Below are 14,143 nucleotides of genomic sequence, written 5' to 3'. Positions count from 1 at the left end.
GCTATGTGTTTTGTTTTATTGTTTTAATTAGGCTACTTTCATTTTTAGAATCTTTCGTTTCTTTCCCTGCGCCAATCAGAGGATGATTCCCCTTTACCTGGCTCATTTCAAAGGCTGGCTTTAAAGACAAGGGGGAGCGGAATAGGAAGCAGGATGTAAGGGAACGGGAGGCTCTCGTGACGGCGGCGGTATGGCTGGTCGGCAGCCTGTGCTATGGCGGTGTGTTTACAATGATTCCGTGTGTGGTGTCCGAGTAGCGGCAGTAGTATTGAAGTGTAGCAGGTCTTTATATACAGATAGCGAAATTTATGTTATTTTCACTACGCCACCGTGTGTTTATTGAGGACAAGGACCTCGAGTGGTTGGTTCCCGCACAAACTCTTTTATCCAGGAGAAATCAAGCAATCATACTCCAAAAATAATCTTTACAAGTTTTAATTAATAATTGTTTTCAAAATCTCAAGCACATTAACAACAATGTAAACAATATGACAATTCCACTTTCACTTCACCATCTAACAATTGTCTAGTAGATACATATAGAGATGATACAATTAAACAAACTCTTAATCTAGCAGTTTCTTATAGTGAAGTTAATTCAACTAGTTACCACATATTATAGTATTGCAGTTTATATAAAATACTTGGATCTATCAGTTTTTTATAGTAAGGTTAATTAACCAGTTCAGCAAATCTGTTCTTTTTGTGGTACATACAAAGTAGACAACAACGTCAGCACTTGAATGGTCTCGTTACAATCTAGATTACATTTGTAAAGTACACAGTACCAATTTCCCCCAATCTATTTAAAATGAATATATAAAACAGCTGCGTGCTCGCAAGAATAAAATAAAATATAACAAATTGCAGTGCATCCCTTTGCAAAACAACGAAACACAGTTTTGTTTTGTTTATTTTTTATGTGTATGTATGCATATCGAAACTAAATCCTATCTTAACAAGTTTCCTCATTTATAGCGACCACCTCTCGATGCCCATAGAAATGCTAGCCGCCAGGTAAAGCAAATCAGACTGCCCCTAACAGGCATACAGAAAGGTGACACTAATTCCTCAATACAGAGCATCTAGGTCTACGCTTCTTTGGAAGCTCGTGGAACCAAATCGCCGCCAGCATTTGGCTGTTTAATCTAGGGGTATGATTCTTGCTTCGGGTGCGCGAGTTCCCGGGTTCAAATCCCGGATGTGTCCGTGTTCAATATCTTCCATTACACTTTTCTAATTACGATGCATTGCCGGGAAGGCGCTCAATCACGTGACTGAAAAAGACTGAAAAATCAGTCACTGAGAGCTCTGCTTGCCCACTCGTTAAATCAGGACTGCCATCTTTGTGTACACAGGGAATCAAATGCTTAAAAATCCAACAGAAGTCTCACATAACAGATTATAAAACCATTCATTTCACAGTTGCTGTACATCATACAGCAATGACTATTTTGGTAACATATGTTTGATTTTTTTCATGCGCCCATGTGTGTCTAAAACAATCCGGCTGCAGTAAGTTTTATCAGATGGTTGTTTAATTTTAAATATTTGATTTTGCAGCGCATGTAACTGCAACGCCATTGTTATGTGGCAGGACGAACAACAGGACCATATCAATCCTTAGAATGTGATTAATCATTCAACTCACGCTTCCATACATATTTGCAGTTTTCTCGACAACGCATTATCAATGCATGATTCCAAATGAACACATTCGTTTGATGGGGCTTAATGTAGTGACTAATATCACCTCACAGATCATTATAACTCACAGTGATACTTTCAAAGTTATGCTTTTAAGACTATTAACCAGTAAGGCAAATTAGTTGGGGAATGTATTACGCTTTATTCCAATGTTAAATGAAAAAGTTCAAAAAAGACTTGCGTTGGCCGGGAATCGAACCCGGGTCAACTGCTTGGAAGGCAGCTATGCTCACCACTATACCACCAACGCCTCCGTTCTCAAAATCACCTTCAAAGATTGAATTAAGCCACTGTAACGTTGGCTGCTGGGACAGGTCACGTCTTGCCTCTACTCGATAAGCGTTAATACAGCGACTGGTGTTTGTGGGAGATTTTTATGGTGTTTATAGATTGATTATTTCTGTAATTATTATTTCATACACAGCAGGCTGGTGTGCATCATGCCTGTACTAACACGATGAAGCAATTATTGTATTCTATTTTCTTTCAAAAAGGTGCATGCCATGAAGATGGCGTGTGAAAAAAAAGAACAAGCTTCTCTGCCGTGTGAGGATTGCACCTGCCGTGACCCGGATTCGAACCGGGGTTGTTGCGGCCACAACGCAAAGTACTAACCACTATACGATCACGGCGAACTACCGAGAAGCTCGTGTTTGTTTTGTCAGCTGGGCACTCCGTGCTACACACACGGCAGAACAATTGCAGCAGGTCGCTGCTATGTGTTTTGTTTTATTGTTTTAATTAGGCTACTTTCATTTTTAGAATCTTTCGTTTCTTTCCCTGCGCCAATCAGAGGATGATTCCCCTTTACCTGGCTCATTTCAAAGGCTGGTTTTAAAGACAAGGGGAGCGGAATAGGAAGCAGGATGTAAGGGAACGGGAGGCTCTCGTGACGGCGGCGGTATGGCTGGTCGGCAGCCTGTGCTATGGCGGTGTGTTTACAATGATTCCGTGTGTGGTGTCCGAGTAGCGGCAGTAGTATTGAAGTGTAGCAGGTCTTTATATACAGATAGCGAAATTTATGTTATTTTCACTACGCCACCGTGTGTTTATTGAGGACAAGGACCTCGAGTGGTTGGTTCCCGCACAAACTCTTTTATCCAGGAGAAATCAAGCAATCATACTCCAAAAATAATCTTTACAAGTTTTAATTAATAATTGTTTTCAAAATCTCAAGCACATTAACAACAATGTAAACAATATGACAATTCCACTTTCACTTCACCATCTAACAATTGTCTAGTAGATACATATAGAGATGATACAATTAAACAAACTCTTAATCTAGCAGTTTCTTATAGTGAAGTTAATTCAACTAGTTACCACATATTATAGTATTGCAGTTTATATAAAATACTTGGATCTATCAGTTTTTTATAGTAAGGTTAATTAACCAGTTCAGCAAATCTGTTCTTTTTGTGGTACATACAAAGTAGACAACAACGTCAGCACTTGAATGGTCTCGTTACAATCTAGATTACATTTGTAAAGTACACAGTACCAATTTCCCCCAATCTATTTAAAATGAATATATAAAACAGCTGCGTGCTCGCAAGAATAAAATAAAATATAACAAATTGCAGTGCATCCCTTTGCAAAACAACGAGACACAGTTTTGTTTTGTTTATTTTTTATGTGTATGTATGCATATCGAAACTAAATCCTATCTTAACAAGTTTCCTCATTTATAGCGACCACCTCTCGATGCCCATAGAAATGCTAGCCGCCAGGTAAAGCAAATCAGACTGCCCCTAACAGGCACACAGCAAGGTGACACTAATTCCTCAATACAGAGCATCTAGGTCTACGCTTCTTTGGAAGCTCGTGGAACCAAATCGCCGCCAGCATTTGGCTGTTTAATCTAGGGGTATGATTCTTGCTTCGGGTGCGCGAGTTCCCGGGTTCAAATCCCGGATGTGTCCTGTTCAATATCTTGCATTCCACTTTTCTAATTACGATGCATTGCCGGGAAGGCGCTCAATCACGTGACTGAAAAAGACTGACAAATCAGTCACCGAGAGCTCTGCTTGCCCACTCGTTAAATCAGGACTGCCATCTTTGTGTACACAGGGATTCAAATGCTTAAAAATTCAACAGAAGTCTCACATAACAGATTATAAAACCATTAATTTCACAGTTGCTGTACATCATACAGCAATGACTATTTTGGTAACATATGTTTGATTTTTTTCATGCGCCCATGTGTGTCTAAAACAATCCGGCTGCAGTAAGTTTTATCAGATGGTTGTTTAATTTAAAATATTTGATTTTGCAGCGCATGTAACTGCAACGCCATTGTTATGTGGCAGGACGAACAACAGGACCATATCAATCCTTAGAATGTGATTAATCATTCAACTCACGCTTCCATACATATTTGCAGTTCTCCCGACAACGCATTATCAATGCATGATTCCAAATGAACACATTCGTTTGATGGGGCTTAATGTAGTGACTAATATCACCTCACAGATCATTATAACTCACAGTGATACTTGCAAAGTTATGCTTTTAAGACTATTAACCAGTAAGGCAAATTAGTTGGGGAATGTATTACGCTTTATTCCAATGTTAAATGAAAAAGTTCAAAAAAGACTTGCGTTGGCCGGGAATCGAACCCGGGTCAACTGCTTGGAAGGCAGCTAGGCTCACCACTATACCACCAACGCCGCCGTTCTCAAAATCACCTTCAAAGATTGAATTAAGCCACTGTAACGTTGGCTGCTGGGACAGGTCACGTCTTGCCTCTACTCGATAAGCGTTAATACAGCGACTGGTGTTTGTGGGAGATTTTTATGGTGTTATAGATTGATTATTTCTGTAATTATTATTTCATACACAGCAGGCTGGTGTGCATCATGCCTGTACTAACACGATGAAGCAATTATTGTATTCTATTTTCTTTCAAAAAGGTGCATGCCATGAAGATGGCGTGTGAAAAAAAAGAACAAGCTTCTCTGCCGTGTGAGGATTGCACCTGCCGTGACCCGGATTCGAACCGTGGTTGTTGCGGCCACAACGCAAAGTACTAACCACTATACGATCACGGCGAACTACCGAGAAGCTCGTGTTTGTTTTGTCAGCTGGGCACTCCGTGCTACACACACGGCAGAACAATTGCAGCAGGTCGCTGCTATGTGTTTTGTTTTATTGTTTTAATTAGGCTACTTTCATTTTTAGAATCTTTCGTTTCTTTCCCTGCGCCAATCAGAGGATGATTCCCCTTTACCTGGCTCATTTCAAAGGCTGGTTTTAAAGACAAGGGGGAGTGGAATAGGAAGCAGGATGTAAGGGAACGGGAGGCTCTCGTGACGGCGGCGGTATGGCTGGTCGGCAGCCTGTGCTATGGCGGTGTGTTTACAATGATTCCGTGTGTGGTGTCCGAGTAGCGGCAGTAGTATTGAAGTGTAGCAGGTCTTTATATACAGATAGCGAAATTTATGTTATTTTCACTACGCCACCGTGTGTTTATTGAGGACAAGGACCTCGAGTGGTTGGTTCCCGCACAAACTCTTTTATCCAGGAGAAATCAAGCAATCATACTCCAAAAATAATCTTTACAAGTTTTAATTAATAATTGTTTTCAAAATCTCAAGCACATTAACAACAATGTAAACAATATGACAATTCCACTTTCACTTCACCATCTAACAATTGTCTAGTAGATACATATAGAGATGATACAATTAAACAAACTCTTAATCTAGCAGTTTCTTATAGTGAAGTTAATTCAACTAGTTACCACATATTATAGTATTGCAGTTTATATAAAATACTTGGATCTATCAGTTTTTTATAGTAAGGTTAATTAACCAGTTCAGCAAATCTGTTCTTTTTGTGGTACATACAAAGTAGACAACAACGTCAGCACTTGAATGGTCTCGTTACAATCTAGATTACATTTGTAAAGTACACAGTACCAATTTCCCCCAATCTATTTAAAATGAATATATAAAACAGCTGCGTGCTCGCAAGAATAAAATAAAATATAACAAATTGCAGTGCATCCCTTTGCAAAACAACGAGACACAGTTTTGTTTTGTTTATTTTTTATGTGTATGTATGCATATCGAAACTAAATCCTATCTTAACAAGTTTCCTCATTTATAGCGACCACCTCTCGATGCCCATAGAAATGCTAGCCGCCAGGTAAAGCAAATCAGACTGCCCCTAACAGGCACACAGCAAGGTGACACTAATTCCTCAATACAGAGCATCTAGGTCTACGCTTCTTTGGAAGCTCGTGGAACCAAATCGCCGCCAGCATTTGGCTGTTTAATCTAGGGGTATGATTCTTGCTTCGGGTGCGCGAGTTCCCGGGTTCAAATCCCGGATGTGTCCGTGTTCAATATCTTGCATTACACTTTTCTAATTACGATGCATTGCCGGGAAGGCGCTCAATCACGTGACTGAAAAAGACTGAAAAATCAGTCACCGAGAGCTCTGCTTGCCCACTCGTTAAATCAGGACTGCCATCTTTGTGTACACAGGGAATCAAATGCTTAAAAATTCAACAGAAGTCTCACATAACAGATTATAAAACCATTAATTTCACAGTTGCTGTACATCATACAGCAATGACTATTTTGGTAACATATGTTTGATTTTTTTCATGCGCCCATGTGTGTCTAAAACAATCCGGCTGCAGTAAGTTTTATCAGATGGTTGTTTAATTTAAAATATTTGATTTTGCAGCGCATGTAACTGCAACGCCATTGTTATGTGGCAGGACGAACATCAGGACCATATCAATCCTTAGAATGTGATTAATCATTCAACTCACGCTTCCATACATATTTGCAGTTTTCCCGACAACGCATTATCAATGCATGATTCCAAATGAACACATTCGTTTGATGGGGCTTAATGTAGTGACTAATATCACCTCACAGATCATTATAACTCACAGTGATACTTGCAAAGTTATGCTTTTAAGACTATTAACCAGTAAGGCAAATTAGTTGGGGAATGTATTACGCTTTATTCCAATGTTAAATGAAAAAGTTCAAAAAAGACTTGCGTTGGCCGGGAATCGAACCCGGGTCAACTGCTTGGAAGGCAGCTAGGCTCACCACTATACCACCAACGCCGCCGTTCTCAAAATCACCTTCAAAGATTGAATTAAGCCACTGTAACGTTGGCTGCTGGGACAGGTCCCGTCTTGCCTCTACTCGATAAGCGTTAATACAGCGACTGGTGTTTGTGGGAGATTTTTATGGTGTTTATAGATTGATTATTTCTGTAATTATTATTTCATACACAGCAGGCTGGTGTGCATCATGCCTGTACTAACACGATGAAGCAATTATTGTATTCTATTTTCTTTCAAAAAGGTGCATACCATGAAGATGGCGTGTGAAAAAAAAGAACAAGCTTCTCTGCCGTGTGAGGATTGCACATGCCGTGACCCGGATTCGAACCGGGGTTGTTGCGGCCACAACGCAAAGTACTAACCACTATACGATCACGGCGAACTACCGAGAAGCTCGTGTTTGTTTTGTCAGCTGGGCACTCCGTGCTACACACACGGCAGAACAATTGCAGCAGGTCGCTGCTATGTGTTTTGTTTTATTGTTTTAATTAGGCTACTTTCATTTTTAGAATCTTTCGTTTCTTTCCCTGCGCCAATCAGAGGATGATTCCCCTTTACCTGGCTCATTTCAAAGGCTGGTTTTAAAGACAAGGGGGAGCGGAATAGGAAGCAGGATGTAAGGGAACGGGAGGCTCTCGTGACGGCGGCGGTATGGCTGGTCGGCAGCCTGTGCTATGGCGGTGTGTTTACAATGATTCCGTGTGTGGTGTCCGAGTAGCGGCAGTAGTATTGAAGTGTAGCAGGTCTTTATATACAGATATCGAAATTTATGTTATTTTCACTACGCCACCGTGTGTTTATTGAGGACAAGGACCTCGAGTGGTTGGTTCCCGCACAAACTCTTTTATCCAGGAGAAATCAAGCAATCATACTCCAAAAATAATCTTTACAAGTTTTAATTAATAATTGTTTTCAAAATCTCAAGCACATTAACAACAATGTAAACAATATGACAATTCCACTTTCACTTCACCATCTAACAATTGTCTAGTAGATACATATAGAGATGATACAATTAAACAAACTCTTAATCTAGCAGTTTCTTATAGTGAAGTTAATTCAACTAGTTACCACATATTATAGTATTGCAGTTTATATAAAATACTTGGATCTATCAGTTTTTTATAGTAAGGTTAATTAACCAGTTCAGCAAATCTGTTCTTTTTGTGGTACATACAAAGTAGACAACAACGTCAGCACTTGAATGGTCTCGTTACAATCTAGATTACATTTGTAAAGTACACAGTACCAATTTCCCCCAATCTATTTAAAATGAATATATAAAACAGCTGCGTGCTCGCAAGAATAAAATAAAATATAACAAATTGCAGTGCATCCCTTTGCAAAACAACGAGACACAGTTTTGTTTTGTTTATTTTTTATGTGTATGTATGCATATCGAAACTAAATCCTATCTTAACAAGTTTCCTCATTTATAGCGACCACCTCTCGATGCCCATAGAAATGCTAGCCGCCAGGTAAAGCAAATCAGACTGCCCCTAACAGGCACACAGCAAGGTGACACAAATTCCTCAATACAGAGCATCTAGGTCTACGCTTCTTTGGAAGCTCGTGGAACCAAATCGCCGCCAGCATTTGGCTGTTTAATCTAGGGGTATGATTCTTGCTTCGGGTGCGCGAGTTCCCGGGTTCAAATCCCGGATGTGTCCGTGTTCAATATCTTGCATTACACTTTTCTAATTACGATGCATTGCCGGGAAGGCGCTCAATCACGTGACTGAAAAAGACTGACAAATCAGTCACCGAGAGCTCTGCTTGCCCACTCGTTAAATCAGGACTGCCATCTTTGTGTACACAGGGAATCAAATGCTTAAAAATTCAACAGAAGTCTCACATAACAGATTATAAACCCATTCATTTCACAGTTGCTGTACATCATACAGCAATGACTATTTTGGTAACATATGTTTGATTTTTTTCATGCGCCCATGTGTGTCTAAAACAATCCGGCTGCAGTAAGTTTTATCAGATGGTTGTTTAATTTTAAATATTTGATTTTGCAGCGCATGTAACTGCAACGCCATTGTTATGTGGCAGGACGAACAACAGGACCATATCAATCCTTAGAATGTGATTAATCATTCAACTCACGCTTCCATACATATTTGCAGTTTTCCCGACAACGCATTATCAATGCATGATTCCAAATGAACACATTCGTTTGATGGGGCTTAATGTAGTGACTAATATCACCTCACAGATCATTATAACTCACAGTGATACTTTCAAAGTTATGCTTTTAAGACTATTAACCAGTAAGGCAAATTAGTTGGGGAATGTATTACGCTTTATTCCAATGTTAAATGAAAAAGTTCAAAAAAGACTTGCGTTGGCCGGGAATCGAACCCGGGTCAACTGCTTGGAAGGCAGCTATGCTCACCACTATACCACCAACGCCTCCGTTCTCAAAATCACCTTCAAAGATTGAATTAAGCCACTGGAACGTTGGCTGCTGGGACAGGTCCCGTCTTGCCTCTACTCGTTAAGCGTTAATACAGCGACTGGTTTTTGTGGGAGATTTTTATGGTGTTTATAGATTGATTATTTCTGTAATTATTATTTCATACAGAGCAGGCTGGTGTGCATCATGCCTGTACTAACACGATGAAGCAATTATTGTATTCTATTTTCTTTCAAAAAGGTGCATGCCATGAAGATGGCATGTGAAAAAAAAGAACAAGCTTCTCTGCCGTGTGAGGATTGCACCTGCCATGACCCGGATTCGAACCGGGGTTGTTGCGGCCACAACGCAAAGTACTAACCACTATACGATCACGGCGAACTACCGAGAAGCTCGTGTTTGTTTTGTCAGCTGGGCACTCCGTGCTACACACACGGCAGAACAATTGCAGCAGGTCGCTGCTATGTGTTTTGTTTTATTGTTTTAATTAGGCTACTTTCATTTTTAGAATCTTTCGTTTCTTTCCCTGCGCCAATCAGAGGATGATTCCCCTTTACCTGGCTCATTTCAAAGGCTGGTTTTAAAGACAAGGGGGAGCGGAATAGGAAGCAGGATGTAAGGGAACGGGAGGCTCTCATGACGGCGGCGGTATAGCTGGTTGGCAGCCTGTGCTATGGCGGTGTGTTTACAATGATTCCGTGTGTGGTGTCCGAGTAGCGGCAGTAGTATTGAAGTGTAGCAGGTCTTTATATACAGATAGCGAAATTTATGTTATTTTCACTACGCCACCGTGTGTTTATTGAGGACAAGGACCTCGAGTGGTTGGTTCCCGCACAAACTCTTTTATCCAGGAGAAATCAAGCAATCATACTCCAAAAATAATCTTTACAAGTTTTAATTAATAATTGTTTTCAAAATCTCAAGCACATTAACAACAATGTAAACAATATGACAATTCCACTTTCACTTCACCATCTAACAATTGTCTAGTAGATACATATAGAGATGATACAATTTAACAAACTCTCAATCTAGCAGTTTCTTATAGTGAAGTTAATTCAACTAGTTACCACATATTATAGTATTGCAGTTTATATAAAATACTTGGATCTATCAGTTTTTTATAGTAAGGTTAATTAACCAGTTCAGCAAATCTGTTCTTTTTGTGGTACATACAAAGTAGACAACAACGTCAGCACTTGAATGGTCTCGTTACAATCTAGATTACATTTGTAAAGTACACAGTACCAATTTCCCCCAATCTATTTAAAATGAATATATAAAACAGCTGCGTGCTCGCAAGAATAAAATAAAATATAACAAATTGCAGTGCATCCCTTTGCAAAACAACGAAACACAGTTTTGTTTTGTTTATTTTTTATGTATGCATATCGAAACTAAATCCTATCTTAACAAGTTTCCTCATTTATAGCGACCACCTCTCGATGCCCATAGAAATGCTAGCCGCCAGGTAAAGCAAATCAGACTGCCCCTAACAGGCACACAGCAAGGTGACACAAATTCCTCAATACAGAGCATCTAGGTCTACGCTTCTTTGGAAGCTCGTGGAACCAAATCGCCGCCAGCATTTGGCTGTTTAATCTAGGGGTATGATTCTTGCTTCGGGTGCGCGAGTTCCCGGGTTCAAATCCCGGATGTGTCCGTGTTCAATATCTTGCATTCCACTTTTCTAATTACGATGCATTGCCGGGAAGGCGCTCAATCACGTGACTGAAAAAGACTGAAAAATCAGTCACCGAGAGCTCTGCTTGCCCACTCGTTAAATCAGGACTGCCATCTTTGTGTACACAGGGAATCAAATGCTTAAAAATTCAACAGAAGTCTCACATAACAGATTATAAAACCATTCATTTCACAGTTGCTGTACATCATACAGCAATGACTATTTTGGTAACATATGTTTGATTTTTTTCATGCGCCCATGTGTGTCTAAAACAATCCGGCTGCAGTAAGTTTTATCAGATGGTTGTTTAATTTAAAATATTTGATTTTGCAGCGCATGTAACTGCAACGCCATTGTTATGTGGCAGGACGAACAACAGGACCATATCAATCCTTAGAATGTGATTAATCATTCAACTCACGCTTCCATACATATTTGCAGTTTTCCCGACAACGCATTATCAATGCATGATTCCAAATGAACACATTCGTTTGATGGGGCTTAATGTAGTGACTAATATCACCTCACAGATCATTATAACTCACAGTGATACTTTCAAAGTTATGCTTTTAAGACTATTAACCAGTAAGGCAAATTAGTTGGGGAATGTATTACGCTTTATTCCAATGTTAAATGAAAAAGTTCAAAAAAGACTTGCGTTGGCCGGGAATCGAACCCGGGTCAACTGCTTGGAAGGCAGCTATACTCACCACTATACCACCAACGCCTCCGTTCTCAAAATCACCTTCAAAGATTGAATTAAGCCACTGTAACGTTGGCTGCTGGGACAGGTCCCGTCTTGCCTCTACTCGATAAGCGTTAATACAGCGACTGGTGTTTGTGGGAGATTTTTATGGTGTTTATAGATTGATTATTTCTGTAATTATTATTTCATACACAGCAGGCTGGTGTGCATCATGCCTGTACTAACACGATGAAGCAATTATTGCATTCTATTTTCTTTCAAAAAGGTGCATGCCATGAAGATGGCGTGTGAAAAAAAAGAACAAGCTTCTCTGCCGTGTGAGGATTGCACCTGCCGTGACCCGGATTCGAACCGGGGTTGTTGCGGCCACAACGCAAAGTACTAACCACTATACGATCACGGCGAACTACCGAGAAGCTCGTGTTTGTTTTGTCAGCTGGGCACTCCGTGCTACACACACGGCAGAACAATTGCAGCAGGTCGCTGCTATGTGTTTTGTTTTATTGTTTTAATTAGGCTACTTTCATTTTTAGAATCTTTCGTTTCTTTCCCTGCGCCAATCAGAGGATGATTCCCCTTTACCTGGCTCATTTCAAAGGCTGGTTTTAAAGACAAGGGGGAGCGGAATAGGAAGCAGGATGTAAGGGAACGGGAGGCTCTCATGACGGCGGCGGTATAGCTGGTCGGCAGCCTGTGCTATGGCGGTGTGTTTACAATGATTCCGTGTGTGGTGTCCGAGTAGCGGCAGTAGTATTGAAGTGTAGCAGGTCTTTATATACAGATAGCGAAATTTATGTTATTTTCACTACGCCACCGTGTGTTTATTGAGGACAAGGACCTCGAGTGGTTGGTTCCCGCACAAACTCTTTTATCCAGGAGAAATCAAGCAATCATACTCCAAAAATAATCTTTACAAGTTTTAATTAATAATTGTTTTCAAAATCTCAAGCACATTAACAACAATGTAAACAATATGACAATTCCACTTTCACTTCACCATCTAACAATTGTCTAGTAGATACATATAGAGATGATACAATTAAACAAACTCTTAATCTAGCAGTTTCTTATTGTGAAGTTAATTCAACTAGTTACCACATATTATAGTATTGCAGTTTATATAAAATACTTGGATCTATCAGTTTTTTATAGTAAGGTTAATTAACCAGTTCAGCAAATCTGTTCTTTTTGTGGTACATACAAAGTAGACAACAACGTCAGCACTTGAATGGTCTCGTTACAATCTAGATTACATTTGTAAAGTACACAGTACCAATTTCCCCCAATCTATTTAAAATGAATATATAAAACAGCTGCGTGCTCGCAAGAATAAAATAAAATATAACAAATTGCAGTGCATCCCTTTGCAAAACAACGAAACACAGTTTTGTTTTGTTTATTTTTTATGTATGCATATCGAAACTAAATCCTATCTTAACAAGTTTCCTCATTTATAGCGACCACCTCTCGATGCCCATAGAAATGCTAGCCGCCAGGTAAAGCAAATCAGACTGCCCCTAACAGGCACACAGCAAGGTGACACTAATTCCTCAATACAGAGCATCTAGGTCTACGCTTCTTTGGAAGCTCATGGAACCAAATCGTCGCCAGCATTTGACTGTTTAATCTAGGGGTATGATTCTTGCTTCGGGTGCGCGAGTTCCCGGGTTCAAATCCCGGATGTGTCCGTGTTCAATATCTTGCATTCCACTTTTCTAATTACGATGCATTGCCGGGAAGGCGCTCAATAACGTGACTGAAAAAGACTGACAAATCAGTCACCGAGAGCTCTGCTTGCCCACTCGTTAAATCAGGACTGCCATCTTTGTGTACACAGGGAATCAAATGCTTAAAAATTCAACAGAAGTCTCACATAACAGATTATAAAACCATTCATTTCACAGTTGCTGTACATCATACAGCAATGACTATTTTGGTAACATATGTTTGATTTTTTTCATGCGCCCATGTGTGTCTAAAACAATCCGGCTGCAGTAAGTTTTATCAGATGGTTGTTTAATTTTAAATATTTGATTTTGCAGCGCATGTAACTGCAACGCCATTGTTATGTGGCAGGACGAACAACAGGACCATATCAATCCTTAGAATGTGATTAATCATTCAACTCACGCTTCCATACATATTTGCAGTTTTCCCGACAACGCATTATCAATGCATGATTCCAAATGAACACATTCGTTTAATGGGGCTTAATGTAGTGACTAATATCACCTCACAGATCATTATAACTCACAGTGATACTTTCAAAGTTATGCTTTTAAGACTATTAATCAGTAAGGCAAATTAGTTGGGGAATGTATTACGCTTTATTCCAATGTTAAATGAAAAAGTTCAAAAAAGACTTGCGTTGGCCGGGAATCGAACCCGGGTCAACTGCTTGGAAGGCAGCTATGCTCACCACTATACCACCAACGCCTCCGTTCTCAAAATCACCTTCAAAGATTGAATTAAGCCACTGTAACGTTGGCTGCTGGGACAGGTCCCGTCTTGCCTCTACTCGATAAGCGTAAA

General features: G+C 39.9%; 10 non-coding genes across 10 annotated transcripts; all 10 read right to left on the bottom strand.

The window, feature by feature from the left end:
* Window positions 1–1,885: 1,885 nt before the first annotated feature.
* Window positions 1,886–1,957, bottom strand: trnag-ucc (transfer RNA glycine (anticodon UCC)). Its single transcript has one exon. It is a non-coding gene; the product is annotated as a tRNA-Gly (tRNA).
* A 310-nt stretch (window positions 1,958–2,267) lies between these two features.
* trnah-gug (transfer RNA histidin (anticodon GUG)) lies at window positions 2,268–2,339 on the bottom strand. Its single transcript has one exon. It is a non-coding gene; the product is annotated as a tRNA-His (tRNA).
* Window positions 2,340–4,304: 1,965 nt separating this feature from the next.
* trnag-ucc (transfer RNA glycine (anticodon UCC)) lies at window positions 4,305–4,376 on the bottom strand. Its single transcript has one exon. It is a non-coding gene; the product is annotated as a tRNA-Gly (tRNA).
* A 2,348-nt stretch (window positions 4,377–6,724) lies between these two features.
* On the bottom strand, window positions 6,725–6,796 carry trnag-ucc (transfer RNA glycine (anticodon UCC)). Its single transcript has one exon. It is a non-coding gene; the product is annotated as a tRNA-Gly (tRNA).
* A 310-nt stretch (window positions 6,797–7,106) lies between these two features.
* Window positions 7,107–7,178, bottom strand: trnah-gug (transfer RNA histidin (anticodon GUG)). The gene has a single exon. It is a non-coding gene; the product is annotated as a tRNA-His (tRNA).
* Window positions 7,179–9,145: 1,967 nt separating this feature from the next.
* trnag-ucc (transfer RNA glycine (anticodon UCC)) lies at window positions 9,146–9,217 on the bottom strand. Its single transcript has one exon. It is a non-coding gene; the product is annotated as a tRNA-Gly (tRNA).
* A 310-nt stretch (window positions 9,218–9,527) lies between these two features.
* On the bottom strand, window positions 9,528–9,599 carry trnah-gug (transfer RNA histidin (anticodon GUG)). The gene has a single exon. It is a non-coding gene; the product is annotated as a tRNA-His (tRNA).
* Window positions 9,600–11,560: 1,961 nt separating this feature from the next.
* Window positions 11,561–11,632, bottom strand: trnag-ucc (transfer RNA glycine (anticodon UCC)). Its single transcript has one exon. It is a non-coding gene; the product is annotated as a tRNA-Gly (tRNA).
* Window positions 11,633–11,942: 310 nt separating this feature from the next.
* Window positions 11,943–12,014, bottom strand: trnah-gug (transfer RNA histidin (anticodon GUG)). Its single transcript has one exon. It is a non-coding gene; the product is annotated as a tRNA-His (tRNA).
* Window positions 12,015–13,975: 1,961 nt separating this feature from the next.
* On the bottom strand, window positions 13,976–14,047 carry trnag-ucc (transfer RNA glycine (anticodon UCC)). The gene has a single exon. It is a non-coding gene; the product is annotated as a tRNA-Gly (tRNA).
* Between the last annotated feature and the right edge of the window lie 96 nt (window positions 14,048–14,143).

Source organism: Acipenser ruthenus, chromosome 50 (genome assembly GCF_902713425.1).
Source record: "Acipenser ruthenus chromosome 50, fAciRut3.2 maternal haplotype, whole genome shotgun sequence".
NCBI lineage: Eukaryota > Metazoa > Chordata > Actinopteri > Acipenseriformes > Acipenseridae > Acipenser > Acipenser ruthenus.
Note: the sequence above shows the minus strand (reverse complement) of the source record. Positions and strands in the feature narration are given on the sequence as shown.